The 23,636-nt window shown below is 42.7% G+C and overlaps 1 long non-coding RNA gene across 1 annotated transcript; it reads right to left on the reverse strand.

Moving 5' to 3' along the window:
* Positions 1-373: 373 nt before the first annotated feature.
* On the reverse strand, positions 374-23,165 carry LOC146832728 (uncharacterized). The gene is made up of 2 exons (XR_014961604.1): positions 23,000-23,165; positions 374-817 (listed from the first exon to the last, which is right to left on the reverse strand). It is a non-coding gene; the product is annotated as an uncharacterized LOC146832728 (long non-coding RNA).
* Between the last annotated feature and the right edge of the window lie 471 nt (positions 23,166-23,636).

A 23,636-nucleotide genomic window follows, 5' to 3' on the forward strand; every position in this document is an offset into this window, starting at 1 on the left:
TCAGAGCATCCTCAGGATTCCGAAACAGGTGGCTGCTAGTTTCCTGGCTTGGGACTCCAATGTGAGGTTGCAGTCTAGCCACCCTCCTAGGTTTTTTATTGAGTTCTTATGCCCCGGGGGGTTGTCCTAGTTCTTTTGGCCAGTTCATAGTGATTTGCCATGTTAACTTGTTGCCTAGGAACATTAGTTCTGTTTTGTTTCCGTTGAGTTTTAACCTGCTGATAAATCGCAATGCTACATTTACGTCTGTAAAACACAATTTTCTTTTGTTCTTGTTTTTCCTAATAGACAATACCTAAGAATTTATAGAGAGAAAGTTGATTTAGTGAAATAACTAAGTTTAGGTTCACAAAGGACGTACCCAGATCAAAGGTATTTATTAACAAAGTTTATTTCTTCTTTTAAGAATAACTCAGGGTCCACAGATTACATTTTGCTTCATGGAAATATTTTAAATGTGCAAAGAAAATTGAAAGTCAAAATTGACGCTGCTTATGTCTTGGATGGGTTTTACAGATCACATGCAATTTTCCACCTCTTCGAACAATAAAACAATCTTTGCAGCGCTTCTTTATAGCAGACTTGACCTTCATCCCTGCAGCTGGATATACCAAAGGAAGCAAGGTATTGGTAAGAAAAGGGCGACTTGGGTGGGGTAGCCGCAAACATGTAGCAGTTGACTGGTTTGCCTTCAGTGGAATAGCAGATAAGTGAGCGAATAAGGAAGGAACTGCAGCACACTTCCTCAAGAGCGACAATGGATTTCTGACTGCCACAACTGCATTCCTCAGTAAAATGGAGGCCATGGTTGTTGCTTCTATGGAAGGAAAATAATATACATTTACTTCAAATTAATTTATTTTAATATTTCCTAAATTGAGTAATGACAGTAGATAACTTTATGTAGTCATCTTAGACAAGCACCTCACAAAAGGAGAGTAAACCTCCAGCTACAGAAATGGCTAGAGTTTATGAGCCACATTCAACATAATTCCACTCCCACTCTACAATTGAAACCAGTATTTTATACATTCCCACCACAGGTGCCTCTTAATACACACTCACAAGCACAGCATGCTTAAACATGATGCTTTATGTCTGTTGTTTAAAAGAATATATTCTTACTTATTTAAACATCCACTATATTTTTAAAAAAAATATTCTTTTACATTATATGCATACTGTTGAAAACACAAATGATCTATATCCTTTATGCACACTAAAGCCCCATACAATACAAATGTATCAACAACATACATACATCAAAGGTTTAAATCAAATTTTCAACACAAATATTACACATATATCTATCGATGCTCCATTTTGGTGGGTTAACTGGTCTACACCACCTTCTTCAGCCAGGGTACAAAGATAATAAAATGGATATTGAATTTCCATATAATCTTTTTACTTCTTAAATTCAATGGGTCACAAATACATTCTTCCTTTCCAGGGTGTCGAAAACATTCACCATTTTCATAGGATAATACTGTACACACAGGATCTAAACGTCCTCACAGATTTGTATTTTTTTTATATCAGGTCCCAAATGTCACAAAGCTATGGCATGTCTAAGAACATTTCAGTTCAGAAATTATTATTTGGGTTATTTTATCTGGGTCATTTATAGCCTTAAATAATTTCAAAATGTTCCTATATCTTTTATTAGAGCCTCACTTTTAAATTGTTTTAATTTACAATTCCTAATTGTGCCACTTCGTATTTCACTAGAGCACTCGCCTAAAACTTCTAATAAAATCTTATATCAGGGTCCAGTCCTCCCGATCAGTTCTCCAAGGAATAAAATATGGAGGCACTTAATCCCTTCTAAAGGCATAAAACTTCCAGTTCCATTGGCACCAATGGCGCCAATTGCAAACATGCATGTATCCTGCAAGGCACAATTTTGAATCTTTGCATGTTTTAACTCACTGTTATTTAGGTTGATAAAATCTGTTTGGTAGTAATAAATATTTATCATTATCTAAAAGGTTAACTTTTTATTCTGTGCTGTAAAAATTTAGGGATAGCATAGCTATCAAACGATTATATAGCTGTCATTTATTCTTCCTGTGTTGCCCTTCAGCTAAGCATAGTGCAGTGAGCTGAAAGCACGTAAACCTGCCTGAAAAAGCTCCAGTGTCGGCATACAGCAGCTGGACACATTTGGCAAGGTGACATGGTCCCAGTGCATACTTTGTCACTGAATACAAGCTGTACCCAGCTGAAGAGCCCATAACTAGGGTGAAACCAGCCTGGGTTGCTTGCGTTTCGGTTCAAGGAGGACCTGATTTGCCAGTTCAGGCTAGACTGTTTCAATTGGAGCATGGTGAAGAATCATTTGCATATAGCCAGGTGCAAACTTAGTTGGCATGGTGGGCAAAATAATGATGGACTGGGATGCAGCCCCAGTAATTACCAGTGGCTGAGATTAATTCAAGCATTCCATCGATCACTTTTAGTAAACTTTCTAAAAGTGGTATTTTCAAAATCGTGATTTAAAATCAGACTTTACCATTAAAGAGGACATTAAATTACAATTCTTTAGATACCAAACTCGACATTCCTACCTGCTTCCAATTAAAATGTATCACTTATTAAATGCAACAAGTTAACCCAATGTTCTCCTATGGACGAGGTAAGCCTGGCAGTAGTGATATAGAACTGCTGCGCCGTCGCGTGCAGTGTGCAAACTGCACAGCTATACTGGCATGCATATAGCATCCAAGGACATGATTTCAAGTACATTCTTGTAATCCACTCCTTGAGAGAGTCAAATATGTGTGAAAAAGTGAATAAACATGGGTGTGCACCCTATAACGTTTCAGTAAAAGGTTTAGATTGCCAGGCCGAAATGGCAGTTTAAACTGCACACACAGAGGCTGCAATGGCAGGCCTAAGACATATTTAAAAGGCTACTTGAGAGGGTGGCACAATCAGTGCTGGAGGCCCACTCGCAGCATTTAATTTACAGCCCCGGAGTACATGTAGTACCACTTTACTAAGGACTTAACAGTAAATTAAATGTGCCAATTGGGTGTAAACCAATCTATGTTTAAAGAAGAGAGCACATGCTCTTTAGCACTGGTTAGCAGTGATAATGTGCACAGAGTACTAAGCCCAACAAAAACGAGATTAGCCAGAACAAGCATTTGCAATGCAATGGTCTCGGCATTGTTAAAGTTAGAGCTATTGGCATTGCTCATGACATTATTTTTGTTTTTAAAACATTTAAAGAAACTGCATTGTTATTTACCATGTCAATAGCTTAATCACTCTCAAATGCGAGACCTATTGCATTTGCACCCACACAGAGCCACACACAAAGCCACCCACACACACAGCCACCCACAGAGCCACTCACAAAGAGCAACCCACACACAAATAGAGCCACCCACAGAGCCACCTGCATCAAGACCCGAACTGAAGCTCCTGAAAAGTATTTTCTCAAAGAAGCTCGCTTTTACCTAATGAACACCTTCTCACTCGCCCTTCTCCTCATTAAACTTATTTCGGACCGAACCTACCCACTGAACAGACCCTCCAGGATTTCGCGGCTTGCCGCGAAATCGGCACTTTTGTAAAAATGCCGCGATTTTTACAAAAGTGCCCGCGAAATCAGCACTTTTGTAAAAATGCCGCAATTTTTACAAAAGTTCCTGCGAAATCGGCAATGTACAACTCCTGAACCTTAGACTAAGATCCAGAGTTCAATGACAAAAGAGTGAGCTACCAAGTAAATAAAGTCAACTAGATTAAGTGAAAGGTTAGTAAATGCAAATAGCATATGAGTTTAGAGAGAAGCAAAGTGTACATTGTCACCTGCACGTGGAACGTGATATTTGGACATTAGTGAAAAAACAAAGCTGTGTCCAAGTGTTAGAAAAGAAGACTGTGTGCTTTATTTAGAAATTCCAATTAGCACAATCAACATCAACAGCAGGACATGAAGCTTGTCATGCTTATAGAATCACTTCTGCATGTTCAGAGAACAGACTCAAAAGTGGATTGTAACTGGGCACGAGAAAAAATCTTGAAAATAGAGATTATGAGTAAGAAGTTGTATGAAGATACTACACATCTTTTCCATGCAGCCTTTACCTTTCGTGGTAAGTATATTAAGTTACGTGTATGAGAGAGAGAGAGAGAGAGATAGATAGATAGCGAGGAGAGAAAGCGCAAGAGAGGGACGGGAAGAGCAAGCACTTAGAACATTTAAGGTGGGAAAAGAAACGAAAGAAAACAATGCTTTTTTAATGACAAATTTGCAATCCTAAATAGAATTTCGATCCATGAGTCACGAGTCACAGCCACTCAAAAGGCCATAAATAAAAACAAAAAACTTGAAGGGAATGTGAATCGTGATCCAGAATGACTTGTGAGTACAAAAAAAATAACAGACAAAAAAAGAAGCAAAGGGGTGGATACAAAATAAAAGGCAAAGTTTAAAACAAATGCTGTCTTTGAAAAGAGTTATTGGCTATATGTATGCTCTAAGAGGATCAAGGAAGTAGGTATTTGACACAGTTTTGCATGTTGGCTAAGAATATGGCAATACCAAGATGAGTAAGGTGCACATCGCCTTTACAGAAGCCACTTGGCATGTCGGAAATACTGTTGTAATGGTAGAGAGATGACACACCATGGTCGCAGAAGAATGCTGAAACAAGGTTGTTTACATTCTTCCTGGCTTTTCTGAATTGAGGACATTACTTGGTAGTTCAAATACATTTTTGTCTCTGACTAATATAATGTTAGCAACACAAATTGTAATTAAAAGGAAAATAGACATGATTTATCTAAAGGTGCCTTTCATACTAATACCAAAACTTTGCCCACCAAAGCTAACCAGGAGAAAATTAGTTGGCTGACAATTGAACATGCTTTCCAACATTTGTAGAGCATCGCACCGCTTCTTCAACCCAAATAATGGCAACATCAGAAAACTCCAATGACATGCCAATACCATTGTTTTTAGCAAAAAACATGAAGCCGGTAGATCCAACTATCAACTAACACCCAAAACAAGCTCTTCTTGCAAGATGCGCCCCCACACTGCACATCTTCAGGAAGACCCTCAAGACCTGGCTCTTCGACTTACTGGAGATGCTTCCCCCCCCTCCCCCAACACCTTGAGACCCTCACGGTTGAGTGGCATGCGGCGGGCCCTGAGGAGCATATATTTTTTTCTAAACAAATGTTGGGCCCGCAACATGCCCGGTGTGCGGCGGGCCCGGGTGGCATTCTTTTTGGGCCTGCCGCACACGGGGCACGCGGCGGGGCCTCAGGGGCATAATTTTGTTTTTAAACACATATATGTAGCCTTTAAGCCAAACAAAGTGTCTACATTGTAAATACACCAAATATACATAGCTTTAGCTTGTTAAATACTTTAAAAAACGAAGATATCTGTGTTTGTTGTAGGAAAAACTGCAAACTAAAATGCCGCAAAATTGCCGCTAAATTTCCCTATTTGTGCCGCTAAATTTCCATATTTGTGCCGCTAAATTTGCTAATCCATGCCGCTATATCCTGGGGGGTCTGACTGAACCTCACTGGGTGAACCTCCACTTTCTGACCCTCTGCTCTTTCAACCTCTCGTCACTGAACCGTATCATCATGAATGACTTGCAAAGTACATAGAATCTGCTCGCTGAATTTTCATCACTGGACGGACTGACTTTATTGAATCTCTTCCTCACTGAAGTGCCCTCGCTGAAACTCTCCCTCACTGAACCTCACTCTTAATAAACCTCCCTCATTGAACCTCTCCCTCGTTGAACCTTGCTCTCACTAAACCTCCTTCACTGAACCTCTCCCTTGTTGAACCCCTTTCACAAAACCTTGCTCACAGAATCAGACTCACTGAACATACCCTCACTGAGTCACGCTAACTGAACCCCTGCCTCACGGACCCGCTCTCATGCAACCTTTCTCAGTAAACCTCCATCACTGAAAACCCTTCATAAAGCTCCTCTTTAACCTCTACCTCATTTAATCTCTCTCTTGTTGAACCTTTCCCTTGATGACTCTCTCACTCACTGAACCTCTTCCTTTCAAGCTTTGCTTCTCCATGCTTGCCAAATGCCTGTTATCCAGCCCAGTGCTATTAGAAGTCACTGCTTTTTGGGGGACATAATTCAGATCCGAAAATCAAGATTTGAAAAATGATCCATCAACACTGGATGCGTGGTTTTTGAGGTACTTGGATTCATCCGGCCCACGTATTCTCACTAAACCACTCCATACCCGTTCCTTACCAGGCCGAGTCCTTGCTGAGCGGGACCCTTCTCCACACTACACACGTCTTTGCTCGGAGAGGTTAGAACATATCCATCCCGCACCCCTCCCTCGCCGAGGCTGCCCCTCGCTGCCTCCCTTTCTCATACTCGGCACTGTACACGGCCCCTCAGAGCGGAACTCTCACCCACACGCTTAGACGTCATGTGGCATTTAAACTGAAGTCCTTGTCCATGCACCGCACCCCATCTACAGATAGATATATGTTTATTGTACGATTAATTGAAATCATTACAGACTTCATATAGTGAAATCAAATGTGCTTACAAAAGTTAAAACAAGCATTTACAATGCAACAGGACTCGCATTTACACGAGTCCTATTACATTGCAAATGATAATCATCACGGACAACGGGAGGGAGGGCGGGGGCAGGAGTCATGGACCATGGGAGTGAGGAGGGGAGAAGGGGCGGACAACGGGAAGGGGAAGAAGGCACGGACAACGGGAGGGAGGGCGGGGGCAGGAGTCATGGACAATGGGAGTGAGGAGGGGAGAATGCGCGGACAACGGGAAGTGGAAGAAGGCACGGACAACCCACGGAAGGCACGGACAACCCAACCTTTCCACCCATTGAAGAACACTTTAGTATTTCCCGGTTTATGTTGCTTAATTTACGACATTGGAAAGGACAGAAAATTAAAGAAGGCTTTCCTAGGATTCGAACTCGTGAACTGCCAATCAGCGCTCTTTTCAAGGAACGAGCATTCAACTGGATGAGCTAGATCGCCAGAATGACGTAATGATTTCCCAAACGGGAGCAGAGTGAAGCACTTTAGAGCCGACAAAGAAATTGAATACTACCCCGTTAAATATGCCAACACGCAACTATACGTAATGTTAAGCCAATGTGCTCGAAACATACCGCCCCAGATAGAAGGCGGACAAGTAAAAGTCACTCTTTGCAAAATAAATCTATTAAAAGGGGAGTTTTCTGCTGAAATGGAGATCCTGAGCAGCCACACTTAAATAACAAAGCCCTGTCTTGTCGAGTTTGCTAAACGAAGCGCTGCACAGAATGTGAAACATATTTTAAAACAATGGTACTGGCGAGATCAACAAGTGACCATACAACTGACCTCACGCCACACTTCGCTGAATCAAACGTATACACATAAGAAGTGCACGAACATTCCTAGTGGCCACGCCATGTTCTGTAATGTTTTTTTTGAACGAATATACTATTTTTCAATAGAGGCCACAACGGTTTTACCAGTGCTCCTTTCTGTGCCCACTAGCCCTCTAGTAATAACTTCCTTGGCCGCTGCTGCCTGCCCTCGTCGCAGAGGGCACCGGCCTGGAGGTGTGTACATCAAAACCCTCAGTGAGTCACGGGCACGAGCTGTGTTTACTCTCTCGGCTCATGTCATGTGCAGTCGCTAAGAACTACTTTTAATCTCCTCTGATTTCCTGAAGCCGGGCGATTGAGTCACCGCGCTTCACAGGCCCCTGTGCCCGCGCCAGCCCCGGGAGCGATCTTTGAAAAGATGAAAAAGGACCAATTGCTTCCTTTATCGCATCTGAGAATGTGTTTCTTTCCGGGCAGGGGATGGGGGAGCGGAGGCCCTTGTATAAATGAGCTGTCCCGGCTGAGCTCAGCGTTAGTCAGTGCTCGGAAGCGGGCCTGGAACAGAGCCCCCTCACTTCTCATAGCTCCCGTTTCTGGATCTGCGTGTGTCAGGGCACTGCTAGAGTCTGAAGCACCGCGCTTCAAAGCGCCCTGAAACCTGTGTACCTGCCCACGAAGAAGAGAGCGTCCTTTGAGAGGACATTCCAGACAGATTTCATGCAGACGCCGGTTGTGCAATCCACGTCTCCATGGCTCATCCGTGCCTCTTCCGCCCCCCTCCTGCCCGGAATGAAAACACGTGCTTTCTAAGTCTAGGGTGTTGTCGTGAAGCAGCCGTCCCCGGCCTCCACGGACCGCGATGCACCCCAAAGAAGCGCTTACGGGCTGCGAGGAGCAGCGGCAGATCGGCACAAACACCTGCAGGGTAAACAAGACACATCACACAACGCGCCAGTCGGCTCTCTGATTGGTTGACAAAGTCCACCAATCACATTGCTTATTTGGTAGTTGCCAACCAATCAGAGAGCCGACTGGCGCGTGTAGACAGCGTGAAGACATGCTGTCTTGTGGGCGTGTAAGGGGCGGGCTGCCAAAAAGCGAAAAGCAACAAAAAAGCGATAAAAAAAAAAACGCCCCCGAATCCGAAAAGGACGGGGCCTGTTCGGAGTGACAAACCTCTTCTCCAATGGCTGGCCAGCATTCAAGAGGCCAGCCAATGGAGAAGAGGGGCGGGTTCAAGCCCCTCTTCCACAAGTCATTAAATCTCGCGAGCGAGACTGCGCAAGAGCAGCCTTCGCTAGCCGAGACCTAAAAATGAAGGAGTAAAGAAACATTTTCAAAGGAAGACCACCCTAAGGCTGACATGTCTAACAGTGAGGCTTGCACCGATACTGCCCATTTTGTACCTTTGTTCTATGTTAGGGTAGCTGGTGAATACCTTTTCACTTTACAAGGCCAAATTGATTTCTACTTGTGCTTGGGGGCAAGATGGCGGCCGTGATACTGGCCGAGTGAGGTGGCGTTTTTCACTCCGCTGGACCACGTTGACACTCTAACGCTCCTATTCCCTTTGGCAGCTGACTGTGTTGGAGAGTTGTCGGGGGAAACGCTGAGGAGGAGGTTCGTTTTCACCAGAAAGCATGGTTAGAATACGAGAAACGCAAATTAAAAGGAATCCAAAATAAGACTAGGAGTCTCGCACCGCACCCGGTAAATTTGAACACTGCTGACTACTGACCGGAGCTCTCTTTTTCTAAACTGCTATTTATCAGCTAACATCAGAAGTTGAGAGAGATTTCTATCGCAGTAAGCCGAGCAGAAGCAGAAACAGAAGCCGTTGGTACCTTGCATGGTGCATGGTGCTCTGCCGGAGATTTTGGAGGAAAGGCTTGCGGCTCGAATTCAATGCTCCAGCGTTTCAGCATTTCAGGTGCGATTCTACACCCTCTACACCCGTAGTGGATTCCGTTTTCAGAGACACCGCTATTCAGGGTGAAATCTTGGAGCTGTTTCCCCCTCAGGCAATTGGATTCCCAAAACGTGAGTAAGCTGAGAACTGATTTAATTGACACAGTGCAACGGAGTGCAACGGAGATTTCTCTCAGATATTTCTTTGAACTCGAGGTGAGATGGTGGCAGTGGAAGCTTTTTGATTTCGGCATTGTGTTTTTGAAAATCTGTATCGGTACAGATTGAGCCGATTGAGCTGCCGGTTTAAAAGGGGACTGCAACATTGTATCATTGTATCATTGTAAAGCCGTACATTTTGATACATTGTTAAAACCTGGTGCCGGGTGCTGTCTGAACTCGGATATCTCACTCAGATGAGAGGAGAGGAGAGTTTGCTGCCTCTCTAATCCTCGGGGATTCTAATCTGTTTATTTACCAAACTATTTTTCCAAACTAATTAGAAACTGCCACCGTATGCTGCTTCATGTTTTTGAATACCGGAATCGTTTTTTTCAAAGCCTAAAGTCATTGTATTACGTATGGCATTAGCATTTTGCCTGGATATCCTAAGATCTGCCCTCTCATTAAGACGGTGCTGGCATTGGCGGGTTGTTCAGTGTCCGAATTTCAATGTACTTTATACAACGTCTAACAGAAAGCCTACCTTTTTTGTGGATTCCCGGTCTCCTTCCAGGTTTTTCTCTGACTTTTCTGCTTTATTGGTAATGCCACCAAAAGCCTCGAAGATAGCCCCCAAGCCGGCGAAGTCTCGTAATCCTATTCGTAATTATCCGCCAGACGCTGAAGCTAACATCACACGGACCACTCGGAGGGGGAGAGCTCCAATGTCAGATAAAACTCCTGCTCAGGGGTCATCAGCTGCTACAACTGTAGCCTCAACCTCATCCTCGATACCGGGTAAGGTCCAAACTCTATCTGATATTTTTGCCAAACTGGGAGCAAGGGAAAAAACTGCTGCATCTCTCTCTACTGCTTCGTCCACTACATCGGTATCGACAACAGTAGCTTCTACCTCTGCTATCTTGTCTTTCGCAGCGCAAAATCCCTCCTCGATGGATATCCACGCTCTCCCTCCTCATGTTGTGACTGACCCTGTGACTGACTCTCCCCACTCGGTCTCCTTAGTGGCTACCCCTGATACACTCAGCATATCTCAACCTACGGTGCACCCCTCTTCTCTGATGAACCCACTTCTCGCGGCTCCCCTGGTGCTTGTCCCTGGTTCTGCTCCATCCCAGTGCATTCTGGATGATGTGGTTTCAACAGCTCATCAAGATGTTATCAGTGCGGGAGCCCCGGCAGAGTGTTATATCACAGGTGCGATCAGTGACTCAACTGAAAAATTTTATTCTATATCAGACCACTCGCTCTCTGACGAGGAAGAGGGTGATCCCGATCTAGAGTGGTCAGATTATGACAGCGAAGCTGGTGACTGGCGACCCAGTGTGACTACAGAAGCCCTGGCTACTGATACAGTTCGTAAGGCTCCTGGTATCAAACCCCTAGGAGATCAATCCCAAATTGATCTTCAGATATCATTAAACTCTAATGTTGGGGCGTCATCGGACGTGCCGGAGGAGGTCTCTCTGTCAACAATATATCACACAATCATCCAACATAGAGAAGCAACTAAGCAAGAGAATTTACGCACTCAGTCAGTGTGTCGTAAATTGCAAAATTCCCTTCGACGTGTAATAAAATCAACAGCTGAGATTAACACAAGAGTTACTGAAGCTGAAGAGAGGATCTCAGCACTTGAAGACGCTGCAGCTGCTCAAAAAGACTTGGTCACTGAGGTTAAGGAACAGCGCAAAGATATTATATGGAAATTGTCGGATCTTGAGAACCGCTCAAGAAGGAACAACCTGCGCATTCTGGGAGTTGAGGAGGATATTGAAGGAGGTGATGTCCGGCAATTCATAGTCGAGCTTTTCACCGAAGCATTTCCAGAGGTTACCCAATGGAATTGGAACCAAGAAATCCAGAGAGCACATCGCTTTCCGTTCTCAAAAAGAAAGAAAACATCCACTAACAACACTAACAGTTCTTATCCACGTGCTATCCTGGTTTGTTTTAACACTTTTCTTGCCCGTGAATGTGTATTTGATTTAGCTCGACCTAACAAAAAAAAGAACTGCTAAGGGCTGCCAGTTTTTTGCTCGACCCGACCTGGCAGCAGAGACAGTGGAACGCCGTTGGCATCTCCGTCAGCAGATCCCTCTTTTTCAAGCGAAAGGTGCCCAAGCCTTTTTGCTTTTCCCAGCAAAATTGAAAATAATATATAAGTCAGAAACAAAATTTTTTCTTTCTGAAATAACCGCAAGGGACTATCTGGACACAATTTAGAGGAAAAAGGAGTGGAAAAAATGGCAAAAGGGGAAAAGCGAAGAAGGAAAAAATAAAGGGGAAAAAAAAAAAAGGGCAAAAATCATTATTCAGAATGGGGATTATCATTTATTTTTTGGATATTGCGTATATAACATAAAAAAAAAAATGTTGCTGTATCTCTTCTTTTTTCCATTTTCATTTAGTCAATATGTTATAAGGACGCCAACAGATTTTTTTTTGCTCTCCATCACCTGAACATGATTTTGATAGGACTGACTCTCCTATAATATTAAGATATTGTTTTGGCCCAGCGGAGCGTGGTGTGACGCTTACTCAACCATCACAAGGACCCTGGTCCTGAGCTCCTGTTTTTGGTTAAGGGGTAGGGGGGGGCAACGGGGGGGGGGAGGGGGGGTTGGAAGGTGGGTTGGGGGGGTTGGGAGGGTCACTGGGTGGTATTGTGGTGGATACTTGAGGTGACTGGCGATATAAGTAAGATGCATGGCAGTGTGATTCCAATCTCATCTAAGATGTTAATTATGTGGTTTTTTTTTATATGTTGGTGGTATACTCCATATAATTTTTCTCCAAGGTATACATGTGTATACATATATGATGTTCTTCTTCTTCATTCTTCTTTACTATATCTAAATGGCAAATCGTAAATTGACTTGTGCAACCTGGAATATCTGCGGGTTAAACGATCCTAGGAAGCGTAGGATCTTTTATAAGTTGATGCAGTCTATGCAAGTGGATTTGATCTGCCTGCAAGAAACTCATATCTCTTGGGCCAATCGGCATTACCTTAAGTTCTTAGGTTATGATTTAGTGGCTACTACCAGACAAACCTCCACTATAAGGGGCGTTGCTATTATTTCAAAAGCAGGGGTTGCCCAACTCAAGAGAACTAAACAAGACAATACAGGTAGATGGTTAATCGCTGAATTGCTCATTAATAATTCTGTACTTTCGATCTGTTCAATATATGCCTCTAATTTGGATGATCCACAGATTTTGATGGATTTGAACGTAGAATTAGCTAATTGGTCGCACCCGTTAATCTTTTGTGGCGATTTTAATATTAATATTCCTAGCGGGCTAGACATCACTAAATCAACCAACTATATTGGTAGGAAACCCCAGGTTTATAAAGCACTTCGTATATTAATACTTGAACATGGTTTAGTAGATATATGGTATGCTAGTAATCCAGCTCTTAACGGGTTCACTTTTTATTCAATACCCCATCAAAAACTGGTTCGTATAGATTATGTCTTTGCCTCTGTCGAAGTTTTGAAATCTATTAAGGTATGGCTTGATCCACGGACTATATCCGATCATAATCCCATAATCTTTAGCTTTCCTTGGAATCGACCTCCGCATCATATTAGACCCTGGACTTTTGACAGGAAGCTACTCTTGGATAAACTATATCAGGAACGGATGTCAGTTTGGATTCCAGACTTCTTTTCAATCAATAGCTATTCAGCATCTGTAGGCCTAGTCTGGGACACCTTTAAAGCTGCCCTGCGCGGGGAAACTAAGAGAATTGCTTCCTATCGATGGCAAACAGAACAGCAACATTTTAAAAATAGAGTTCTAGCACTTCAACAAGCCGAGCTAGACTTAAGCACCAGTATTCGCATCGGTGGAGATCTAACCACCTGTCAGAAAGCGGTTGCTCTTGCCAAGGTTAATCTCCTTGATCCTCTATATGCTGATATAGCTACTAAGTACTTTCAATTTCGTACATCAATGTACGAGTTTGGTGAAGCGTCAGGCAAGGTCCTGGCAAAAAGAGTACAACAAAGGGCAATAGCCAGCCATATAACAAAGGTTAAAGATCGATCTGGTATTCTACAAGATTCACCTAATGGTGTGTTAAACACCTTTGTGGATTTCTATTCAGCCTTATATACTGAGGAGCCAAACATATTTCAGCAGCAACAAAGCCAAATGGATCATTTTTTAAAATCCCTCGAAACTCGGACGACCTCTGCTGATCAGAATTTAACCTTGGCCGAACCTATAAGTTGGGAAGAAATTGAAGCTGCTATAAAATCTCTGTCTTCTGGCAAGGCGGCAGGACCTGATCTCATACATCTTGAATTTTATAAAACTTTTTCGCATTTACTTAAACAACAGATGCTTGAAGTTTTTCAGCTTGCTCAGAGGGGGGTCATTCCTGAGACTTGGCGGCAATCGACCATTGTACTATTCAAAAAGAAAGGAAAAGATGAACTAAATCCAGCATCATACCGGCCTATAGCATTGATTAACACCGACAGTAAAATTTATTCCAGGGTTTTAGCATGTCGTCTTGTTCAAATTATTTCTCCGTTAGTTTCTATTCGTCAGCATGGTTTTATTCAGGGTAGAGATACTACTGATCATATCAAGCGTGTTATTGCACTTCTAGATTGGGCTCAGACTACAAAATCTCCCCTGGGTCTGATCCTGTTGGACGCCGAGAAGGCGTTCGACAGGGTCTCCTGGGGTTATCTTTGGGCTGTTCTTCATTGGAAAGGAATACCGCCTGAATTTATTTTAGCTTTGCAAACATTATATATTTCCCCAATCGCTAAAATCCGTATTTCAGGAGAGGAATCAAGCTATTTTCCTATCACTCGTGGCACTAGACAAGGGTGCCCTTGTTCTCCTCTCCTCTTCGCTTTGTATATAGATCCTTTTTTATCCCTGATAGAACGAGCACAAAACATCTCTCCAATTATTGTTCATGGAATTGAGTATAAAACATTGGCATATGCGGACGATATAGTAGTGTTAACAAATAATATTACTGTTTCTTTCCCTGCATTGGAGATCTTGGCAGTTCAATTTGGCTCAATCTCTGGCTATAAATTAAATATTACAAAAACTCAAATTTTGCAATCGTCGGCTATGCCAATAACAACCGCTCCCATTTCTTCACAAGCGATATATTTAGGTATTCAGATTTCGGCGGATGTTGACCAAATCTCAGATTTAAACTATCTTCCTATTATCGATCAGCTTCATAATAAACTAGAACGGCTGAACCATCTCCATCTTTCCTTATTCGGACGCTGCAATGTTCTTAAAATGTTGGTACTTCCAAAATTTTTATATCTATTTAGGTCTATCCCGCTATTAGTTCCTAATCTTACTCTAACAAAAGCACAAAGAATTTGCCTGAGGTTTTTATGGTCATACCGTAAGCCACGACGAGCTGCTAAATGGACTTATCTTTCGCAAGAACGTGGGGGCTGGTCGGTTCCAAATCTTACTTACTATTATTGGGCTGCAATGATTCAACATTTTGCTTTTCCATTATTTGGTAAGAAGGTGGTACTACCGCCATTTCTGGCTCCTTCAATTTATTCAATTTCATTAGGCAATGCTACACAAGGGATATTAACTCGTATCTTAGAACCAAGTTACTTTAAAAAAACGAGGTTTAAGGTAGCATGGGCCTTGTTTATGATCTGGCAAAAAATTCGTCGTCTATTCTCTAAGTTTAAAATTAATTTTTATACTCCATTGAACGCGTCTGGGCTTCCTCCAGTGATATTTCAAGATCCAATAACTGCTATTTGGGCCTTGCAAGGCCTTACTCATATAGGTGACTTGGCTGACTCTGGCATGTTAGCATCTTTCTCTTCTTTACAACACAAATTTAATTTGCAATCTAACCACTTTTTTAAATATCTTCAAATCAGAAGTTTTCTTGAAAAAAAACTCTTAGAAAATCCAGCATTGTTTGTAAAGATTTTGATATTTGAATCGGTTAAAAAAAAAAGCTAAAATTGGTATACTGTATCAAACTCGGTTGTCTCGATTACCAGATGATCTTTCGGATTTTAATAATAAATGGGCGGTTAAATTTGGGGTACCCACTATAGATTTAAAGGTACCACTTATGCTAGCCAAGACGGTTTTTGTCTCTGGTACTCTTCGTACCCAAAGCTATATGGCTATGTTTAATCTTTATTATACCCCAGCCAAATTAGCCAGATGGGGGAATACCCCCGGAGCCATAAGTTTGTCGTGTGCAAGATGTAAATTTCCATCTGCGGATTCTCTTCACATGTTTTTTGACTGCCCTGAATTATCACTCTTCATTAATCAAATTGAAATCTTTCTCACACAGGTAACTCAATCTCCAATTAAAATCTCTGCTGAAATGGTGATTACAGGCTATCAATATGCAATGGATACTACCAGATCAAGATATCTTCATTCCTTTTTGTTCATTGCAATGGCAATGTTTAGACTCTGTATTACTTCCATTTGGATAAACCCTCAACCTCCTACTTTCTTTCATTGGCAGGCCAGGATGTTGGCTTGGTTTAAACTAGAAACCGCAGTACGTAAGTTTCAGGGAAGTAGAAGACGTTCAATTGCTGCTAAAAACTGGGCCCCATTTCAGGATTGGTTAGCAAATTAATAAGCTGTTTTCTATTATCAACTGTCATGTATTTCCTTTTCTGTTGCTGTTGTTTATCTTAATTTATTGTATATATTTTTTTGCATTTGTTTCTATGAAGTATAAATCGCCAATCCCTTTTTTTTCCACCACTGTAAAAATGAAAAATAAAAAAAATAAAAAATAAAAAAAAAATTGATTTCTACTTTCAGGAGGGAGAAAAGAAATGTGCTATAGCACTGCAGAATTGAAGAGAGAGGGGAGTAAAGAGTTCAATGTGTGCGCAGTGACATTTTGCTGTAGGAGGCACTGTTTTCTCAGTACAAGCCACCAAGCTCTGGAAATCACTAACTGCCAGTATTTGAAGCATCAGAAGCATATACACTTCATAAGACAATTGAAAACATGGCTATCTTCATGATAACTACACCACCCCACATCACAGCAACAGACCTTGGAAAGATAGTGGGAGAAATGACCATATATCTAGAAAGGCTACTTATTTACTATTTTAGAATTGCATTTTAGAACACGTTTAAAATGTTAATGAAATGCTTACTTTAGAAAATAACTCCAAATAAAAACACCGAAGCTATATCTCAATATGTTAATATAGAAGTCGAAGCTGTCATTAGAAATGTTTCATTAATAAATGCGTGTTTTTCAAAATTTCGCACAAAATAATGATACTTTAGCTTGTGCAGTGACTAGGCCCAAAAGCTTTCCTCTCAATCTTTGCTCATAGTAAAACATTCCGTGTGACTACCTCCCATCGATGTCATCTTTAGAAATGTGCTGACTATACTATCATGTTCAATTAGTTCCTTACCCCATATTAGATCATTTCACTAGAATACAATAAACGTATTAAATCTGTATAAAATGAATGGAGATATAAGACTTTATAAATGTTGCATCCGAATAACTTGATATTTGCTTCAACATTAATGAATATCTTTTGTCTATGCAACAAGTGTACAGTGCAGAGGGTTCTCATGAGAACCTTCCCTCATGTAACAATTATGTTTGTAAACTGTATCAACCCTGACGGCAAGATTGCAGACTGTGGGAATCGGAAGAAGATGCATCACATGACTGATGACACCACCTTTCTGATTGGACATCAAGTGGAGTCGCAATAAAAGTTATTAGTTTGGGAGACACTTCTTTATTCTTTTGCCAGTCCGGTGGTCCTGCTGCTGGATTTTTCCTTTGTTCTAAGACTCTTCTTTACAGAGAGTTGATTTCCTTTTAAATATTCTTGAGGAGATTTGCTTTTATTAATTTGGTGATCAATGCCTCTGCACAGATCGCTTTCCTAAATACAGTTTGTATTGCAACTGTAGAGAACTCGGCTGAGTTTCAAGAACAACTCTGTAGGAGGCTGGCTTAATATATGGTGCACACTTATTTAAGTGAAACACGTTGCACTAATCCAGACAACCCTTATGGTGATTTTAGTGGTCTTAAATAACCATAGAAAGCTCTCTAAGTGGGAGCTGTAGAGAGAAGCTTTCAGACTTAGTCCAGAAGAAGTGATAAGCAGATTGTTTTACCTAATCAAATCATGTAGTGTAGGTTAAATGAAAAAGTACCATACAGTGTATTTATAAAAATATGTCTATTTATTATACAGTATTCACTAACACATTGATATATCTCCTACCCGGAGATATCAACACCGATACACACAATACTTCAATTGGAAACAGGTATGTAAACACAATACACTGTGGTCTCCAGGGGGAGACAAAACCATATCCTAAGAAAGTGGAATGCGAACTGCGACCGACGTCAGAACTTGGACCAGGAGACTCAGAAGAGCTGGGGACACAACGGACCACCCAAGGTATGTACCCAGGAACCCCCACGGAGGCTGTGGGCAGAGTAGAAACACAGCTGCATACTAAATACAAGTTAATTTGGAAGGTCATGGTTGCAGTTTTAAGGAATAAGGACCCCTCCCAGTGGACCCTGAAGAAACCCAGTAAAAGACAGAAGGATGGAGAGTCCTCCCACCCGTGGATACCCCAGGAACCAGGATACCTACACCAGGGAAGCCGGGTGCCTAGGTGCGAAGTGACGTCGGAAACCGCCGTAGACCACAATGGAGGACTTCAGTAAAGATGCCGTTGGCGAAGACTGTGCAAGAGTCTGGTGGATTCATGAAGAGAAGAACCTGCAAGCAGAGGGGCCAAAGTCTATGCCACTTTGAGGAGACTAGGAGGCATGGAAGAGCAATGACCACCGATGATGAAAGATAAAGGAGTGAAGACGGAGACCTTGTTGCTGCAGCTGTGAGGACCAGGCGATGCCGTGGAAGACCAGGAGCCGTTCACGAGATGTCCCACGTCGGAAGTCGAGAACGGGTGGGGGGGACAGGGGGGGGCGGGGGTAGTTGCTCGGTATCCGGCGAGAGCAACAACAAGCCTTGGCAGCAGCAACAGACATGGTAAATGAAAAAGGAGCAACATTGGGACTAGCAAGGTCCAAGGGACTCAACAAGTGCAAGAGAGTCAGAGCAGACCCCAGGGAGCCCAGTGAATCAGTAGAAGACCCTCAAGTGGACCACAGGCAAAAGGCACAGGAGTCGCAAGAGGACCTTGAGCAGCTCACCAAAGATGAAGGCCCATGGTTCAGAGGATGTGGTGAGGACGAAGGTCTTGGCAGGAAGAGATGATGGAGGTTCTTGTAGCCCAAAGATCTTTGGAGTGCAGAGCCAACAAGCCTTGGCAATGTCAAGTCGACGTGGTACACAGGGGTTCGGTCCCAGCGGTTCTGATGAGGGATACTGGGCTCAAAATTGCAGTGCGGGCAGGTCGGGCCTCAAGGGAGTTGCAGAGGTACCACCTGTGTTACTGAGCCTTACGAAGTCCGTGTGATGTCAGGAACAGCAGACCGGTCAGCTTTGTTGCAGTGCCTGCAGATGCAGAGGAGTGACTCTTTCACTCAAAGGAAGATTACTGTGGGTGTCCTTGATGCTCACAGGTCTGTTGAAGATCCTGGATGAATCACAGACACAGACGACTTGCAGAACAGCAAGACCAGGAGCAGCAGGAGTATTCCTTGATGCAGTTTCGGTTCCAGGCAAAGTCCAAGTGTCCAGACGGTTGAAGAGTGATGTGGTTTCAGGCTTGAGTCTTGTCCCACGGTGAATCGGAGGGCCCACCCACAGGTAAGCCCTTTTATACTCTAGTAAAGGGTTTAGGATGACTCGGGGGTCCCTCCCAGAGGTGGGGCAGGACAGAGGGGAGGATACACCCATGTCCCTTGTCCAGTTTTGCGAAGAGCGGGAGCCAAGGGCTCCATGAACTGCCTCAAACCGGAGTATGCAAGGAAGGCACCCAATGTGCCCTTCAAAGTAGTCTGGTGGTGCTGGCAAGCCCTCCCTACCCAGGGCTCGAAAAATTCACTCGACCGCTCGCATTTGCGAGTCAGATTAATTCAGGACGAGCTATTTATTTTTAGGTCCTACTCGCCCTTACTGGCGAGTAGGAATGCAAACTGACACTTGACCTCTGCCTCTGAAAACAGGGGAAATGTGACAAGATAGCAAGATTTAAAGGCATGTTTATTGCTCAAAAAGTAAATAAGCAATAAAAATGCTTTTAAATCTTGTTAACATGTCACATTTGCTCAGCTTTCAGATTATAGGTCAAGTGCATTTCAGTTGGGTCGAGGAGATTTTGTAGGTTACTAGACCTGCAGGTCTAGTGCATTTTTTATGATTTTTTCGAGGCCTGCTACCCCAGCCCAATACACTAAGTCCTTTCTGGGAGGTAGTCACACCTCCTGGTGACAGGAAACCTATTGTTCTACATTCCCCTGCTCGAGCTCAGCTCAGCAGCAGGAGGGCAGAATCGTGTCTGGTGAACAGTTTAGACGTTGCCACGTGGGGTAAGTAGTGTCTGAGCTATGTTTCTCTCAGTTACCCTAAGTGATGCGTCTACAACCGCTCCTGCGTCAGGCAGGGGAGTTTAGGGAAACATTTAACTTTGCAGGCCGGGACGTGGCACACTGGTTCCCAGGACATATGTTGAGAGGTCTTACACAGATGAAGGCCATCCTCGAGGATGTGGACTGTCTCATTGAGGTGCAAGATGCTAGGATTCCACTATCAGGGCAAACCCCGCTGTTTCAGTAGAGCCTAGGAGCCAAACCGCATTTGTTGCTGCTCAACAAAAAGGACCTAGCAGATCTAATAGAGAAGCAGAGAATAATGAATGAGCTGGAGCATCAAGTGATTTTCACGAATTGTGTCAAAGACGAAAACATTGACAAGGTGGTTCCCATGGCCACAGAAGTGATCCAGTCCAGTGTCTGGCAGCAGCACTAGCTTGCTGTCAGTTGTTGTTACTGGAGAAGCCCCTCCCAGTGCATGGAATCATACCTCCAACAACAGTAACGGTGTTGGGGTAGGATTCCAACATGTTTGATACCAAATATTTCCAGGTTTGGCAAAGTAACTATATAGTTAGCCATCGCGTAATGATGCATGGCCACTATATGTATCAAAATGGCTGATCGCACTTACAAAGCCTGGAAAATCGACTTCTGGGGTTTGTAGGCGGGTGTCCTGCTCATGCAGGGCAACCTCACATTTATAACCCAGCACCCTGCCTTCAGAATTGAAAGGCCTGCCTTAGAGGTGACTTTTAGGTTTTAAGTGTAGTGACCTCAGATATAAGGAAACTTATATCTATCGCACCAGCTTACACAGGCTGCAATGGCAGGCCTATAGTCACAGTTTGAGTGGTCTCTCATGGGTGGCATAATAGATATTGCAGCATGGGAGTACCCTGGTGTACCTATGTTCTGGGTACCTTAGTACCATATACTAGGGACTTACATGGGTACACCAGTAACCAATTGTGGAGGTTCCAAAGTACTTACCATGAACATTTAGAGAGGAAGCACAGTGGCTGGGATCCTGATTAGCGGGATTCCAGCCAGAATAGTAAAAAAATAAATTAAAAAAATAATACCGACACCAAAAGTGGGGGTACCCATGAAAGCAGATCCTACTTCCATGCAAACTCTTTATGAGAAGCTCATTCCTCTTATTTTCTCTTTTCCAAATGGAACTCTTCATAGGTTTCTTATTAGAATAGGTCCCTTAGTTATTAGAATAGGTCCCTTAGTTAGTTTATCAGGTTTCTTTACGGAACACTGCGCCTTTAAATGCCGACTTCTAACCCTTGTTTTTAATTCTGTAATCTACTAAACTTAATAAAGATAATTAGAAACTAACCTTATGATAAAATAAAGGTTTTACATTTTCCCGACCTCTCATCATTAAGTCATGCCCAAATTCTAAAGGTTTATGGAGTTCTAATGTTTTCCTTTAGGAAGCTCCAATTCAGAAAGTGCAAAAGGTCCATTGACCTCTCCAGAGCCCTTGAAATTCTCCATGGTGAAATTTGTAGGTGGGTGTTGTAAATGAGCTGAACCATGTTGGAGAGTCCAGTTTTGGTCTCCGGCAACAGTCACACCTTCAAGCTCAATCTTCAGCTTACAACCCACAAATTGGACCCAACCCAATCAGAAAACTACTTTTGATATGCATGTATGCCAAGAACGGACAACCTATGGTTCACCTGGGTATTTTATAGTTATAAAATTTCATATATAACATTTCTGACCCACACTAATAGTAATACCATAACACTCAGCGGTTGACAGTCAACCGTAACTTACACCACTTACATTCACATAAGATGTATATACTACGGGGAAGCACATCACCAGCACTGTAAAGCCCATAAACCAGCCAGGCATGGAACAACCGAAGAAATCTGTGACAATAGCTTGGCCATTGGATTACTTTAATCTATCCCAACACTGCAGGTCTGAAATATCTATACACTATGACAGCTCATTTGCATCTCACAATGACACTTAGCTACGTGATGACAGTAACAATGCCCATCCCAGCAGATCTATCGCCTTTTCTTCATCTCCAACTATTCTAGCTCAGGACTCCAACTAAAAACAAAATGTCAGAACAGACATCCCAGTGTAGTAACCAGCTAACCAGGCTATAATAATAAGAACTATCATAAATGGAACTGCAGGTGTTAAAGCTGCCAGCATACTGAAACCCATAATCTGTCTGTCACACCTCATCATTCACCACACAGCTACGCAATTCATCCCATAACAAGTTAACCACACTTTGGTGGTCATTATGCACTACATAGAAACATATTCCACATAGGATCACAAAACAAATAAAACACCCTTCCAACCACACAGCTTGCTGCCAATTTAGTAAAGCAACCCCACATACTGGTAGTAAGCGATATACAAATGCAACAATATAACATAATCCAACACAGGGGTTAGAGAAGCAGAGAACTATTGGATGACGAAAGGTTAAACAATCAGGGCAGGTGTGGGGGCAATGCATGGTCCCGAGGATAAGAAGGAGGGATGATCCAAGCGGTGGGGAGCAGCACAGGGTTCAGGAACGAAAGAGCAGCCAGGCGCGGGGGGGGGGGGGGCGGGATTATTGTGCAGGATCAGCAGTGACAGGGTCCATTAGAAAAGTGTAAGGCCCACAGCAGTCCAGTCAGGAGGATACAAAAGGTTTCAAAGGCCTTAAATGGCAGTTCAGTTCCCGACCCCCTTCCCGCCCCGGTACCGTCCAAAAAAATCAGAAGCCTGTTCCTTTTTCAAACTATAGCAATCATCACCTCTAAAGGCATGTGTCCTCTTTCTTTCCCAACAATTGATACATTATTATTCAGCACAAACCAAATGGTACATATCATTTTAGCACGAAAAACACTCATTCCTTTCAAGAACACGGCAGAGCGAAACACACCGATGAAATAAAAGGCCTGCCAACTAATACCCTCTGATGGCCCTTTCCGTTTTCAAGTGACCTCCGAGAAAGCAGATATCAGCATCGGAATTTCAACTCACCTCTGCCGAAGCAGGTCAACCTTTCCTTTTCACGGGCTCTGCCTAAAAATTAGACTGGGGCTTTATTTTCTCCACAAATGTGTACGCGTGCTCCGTCTCGACTCCAGGCACACTTTTACCCATAGGCTATGCTGCGTATGTATCGCTGCATAAGGCAACCAACATGGCCGCCATAAAAATTCAGTAGAGTTAACGCGGTCTAGTTCTGAATGCGGGCTGTGTGTAGGTATAGCTCATGGAAAAAACATAAAAGAAAGACATGCAAACAGATAGCTATATTTCGAAATTGGCAAATGAGTCGCCGTGTTAAGGTGGCCCCTTATCGATCTTGTTTCCATTGTTATACAAAATAAACAAAAAGTAGCATGAAAAAAAACTGCTTCAAGTTCAGAAGTTTGTATTAGGCAATACTGCATGTTTCAAACGCAAAAACCTATTAAAAATGTTTTGGTATTTTGAAGAAAAGTTAAAATACATTGACTTTTTTAAATTATTTAAATGTCAAAATCTAAAGATTAGTATTGCTTTCATAAAGAAACTACGGCACTCTGAACGGAATACCGTACATAGTATGGGAAATTGCTTCAGTTGCAATGGGATCTTCAGTGTTATTTTTCGCCTAGTGGTTACCCGGCTT

This window comes from Triturus cristatus, chromosome 5_1 (assembly GCF_964204655.1).
Source record: "Triturus cristatus chromosome 5_1, aTriCri1.1, whole genome shotgun sequence".
Taxonomy (NCBI): Eukaryota; Metazoa; Chordata; class Amphibia; order Caudata; family Salamandridae; genus Triturus; species Triturus cristatus.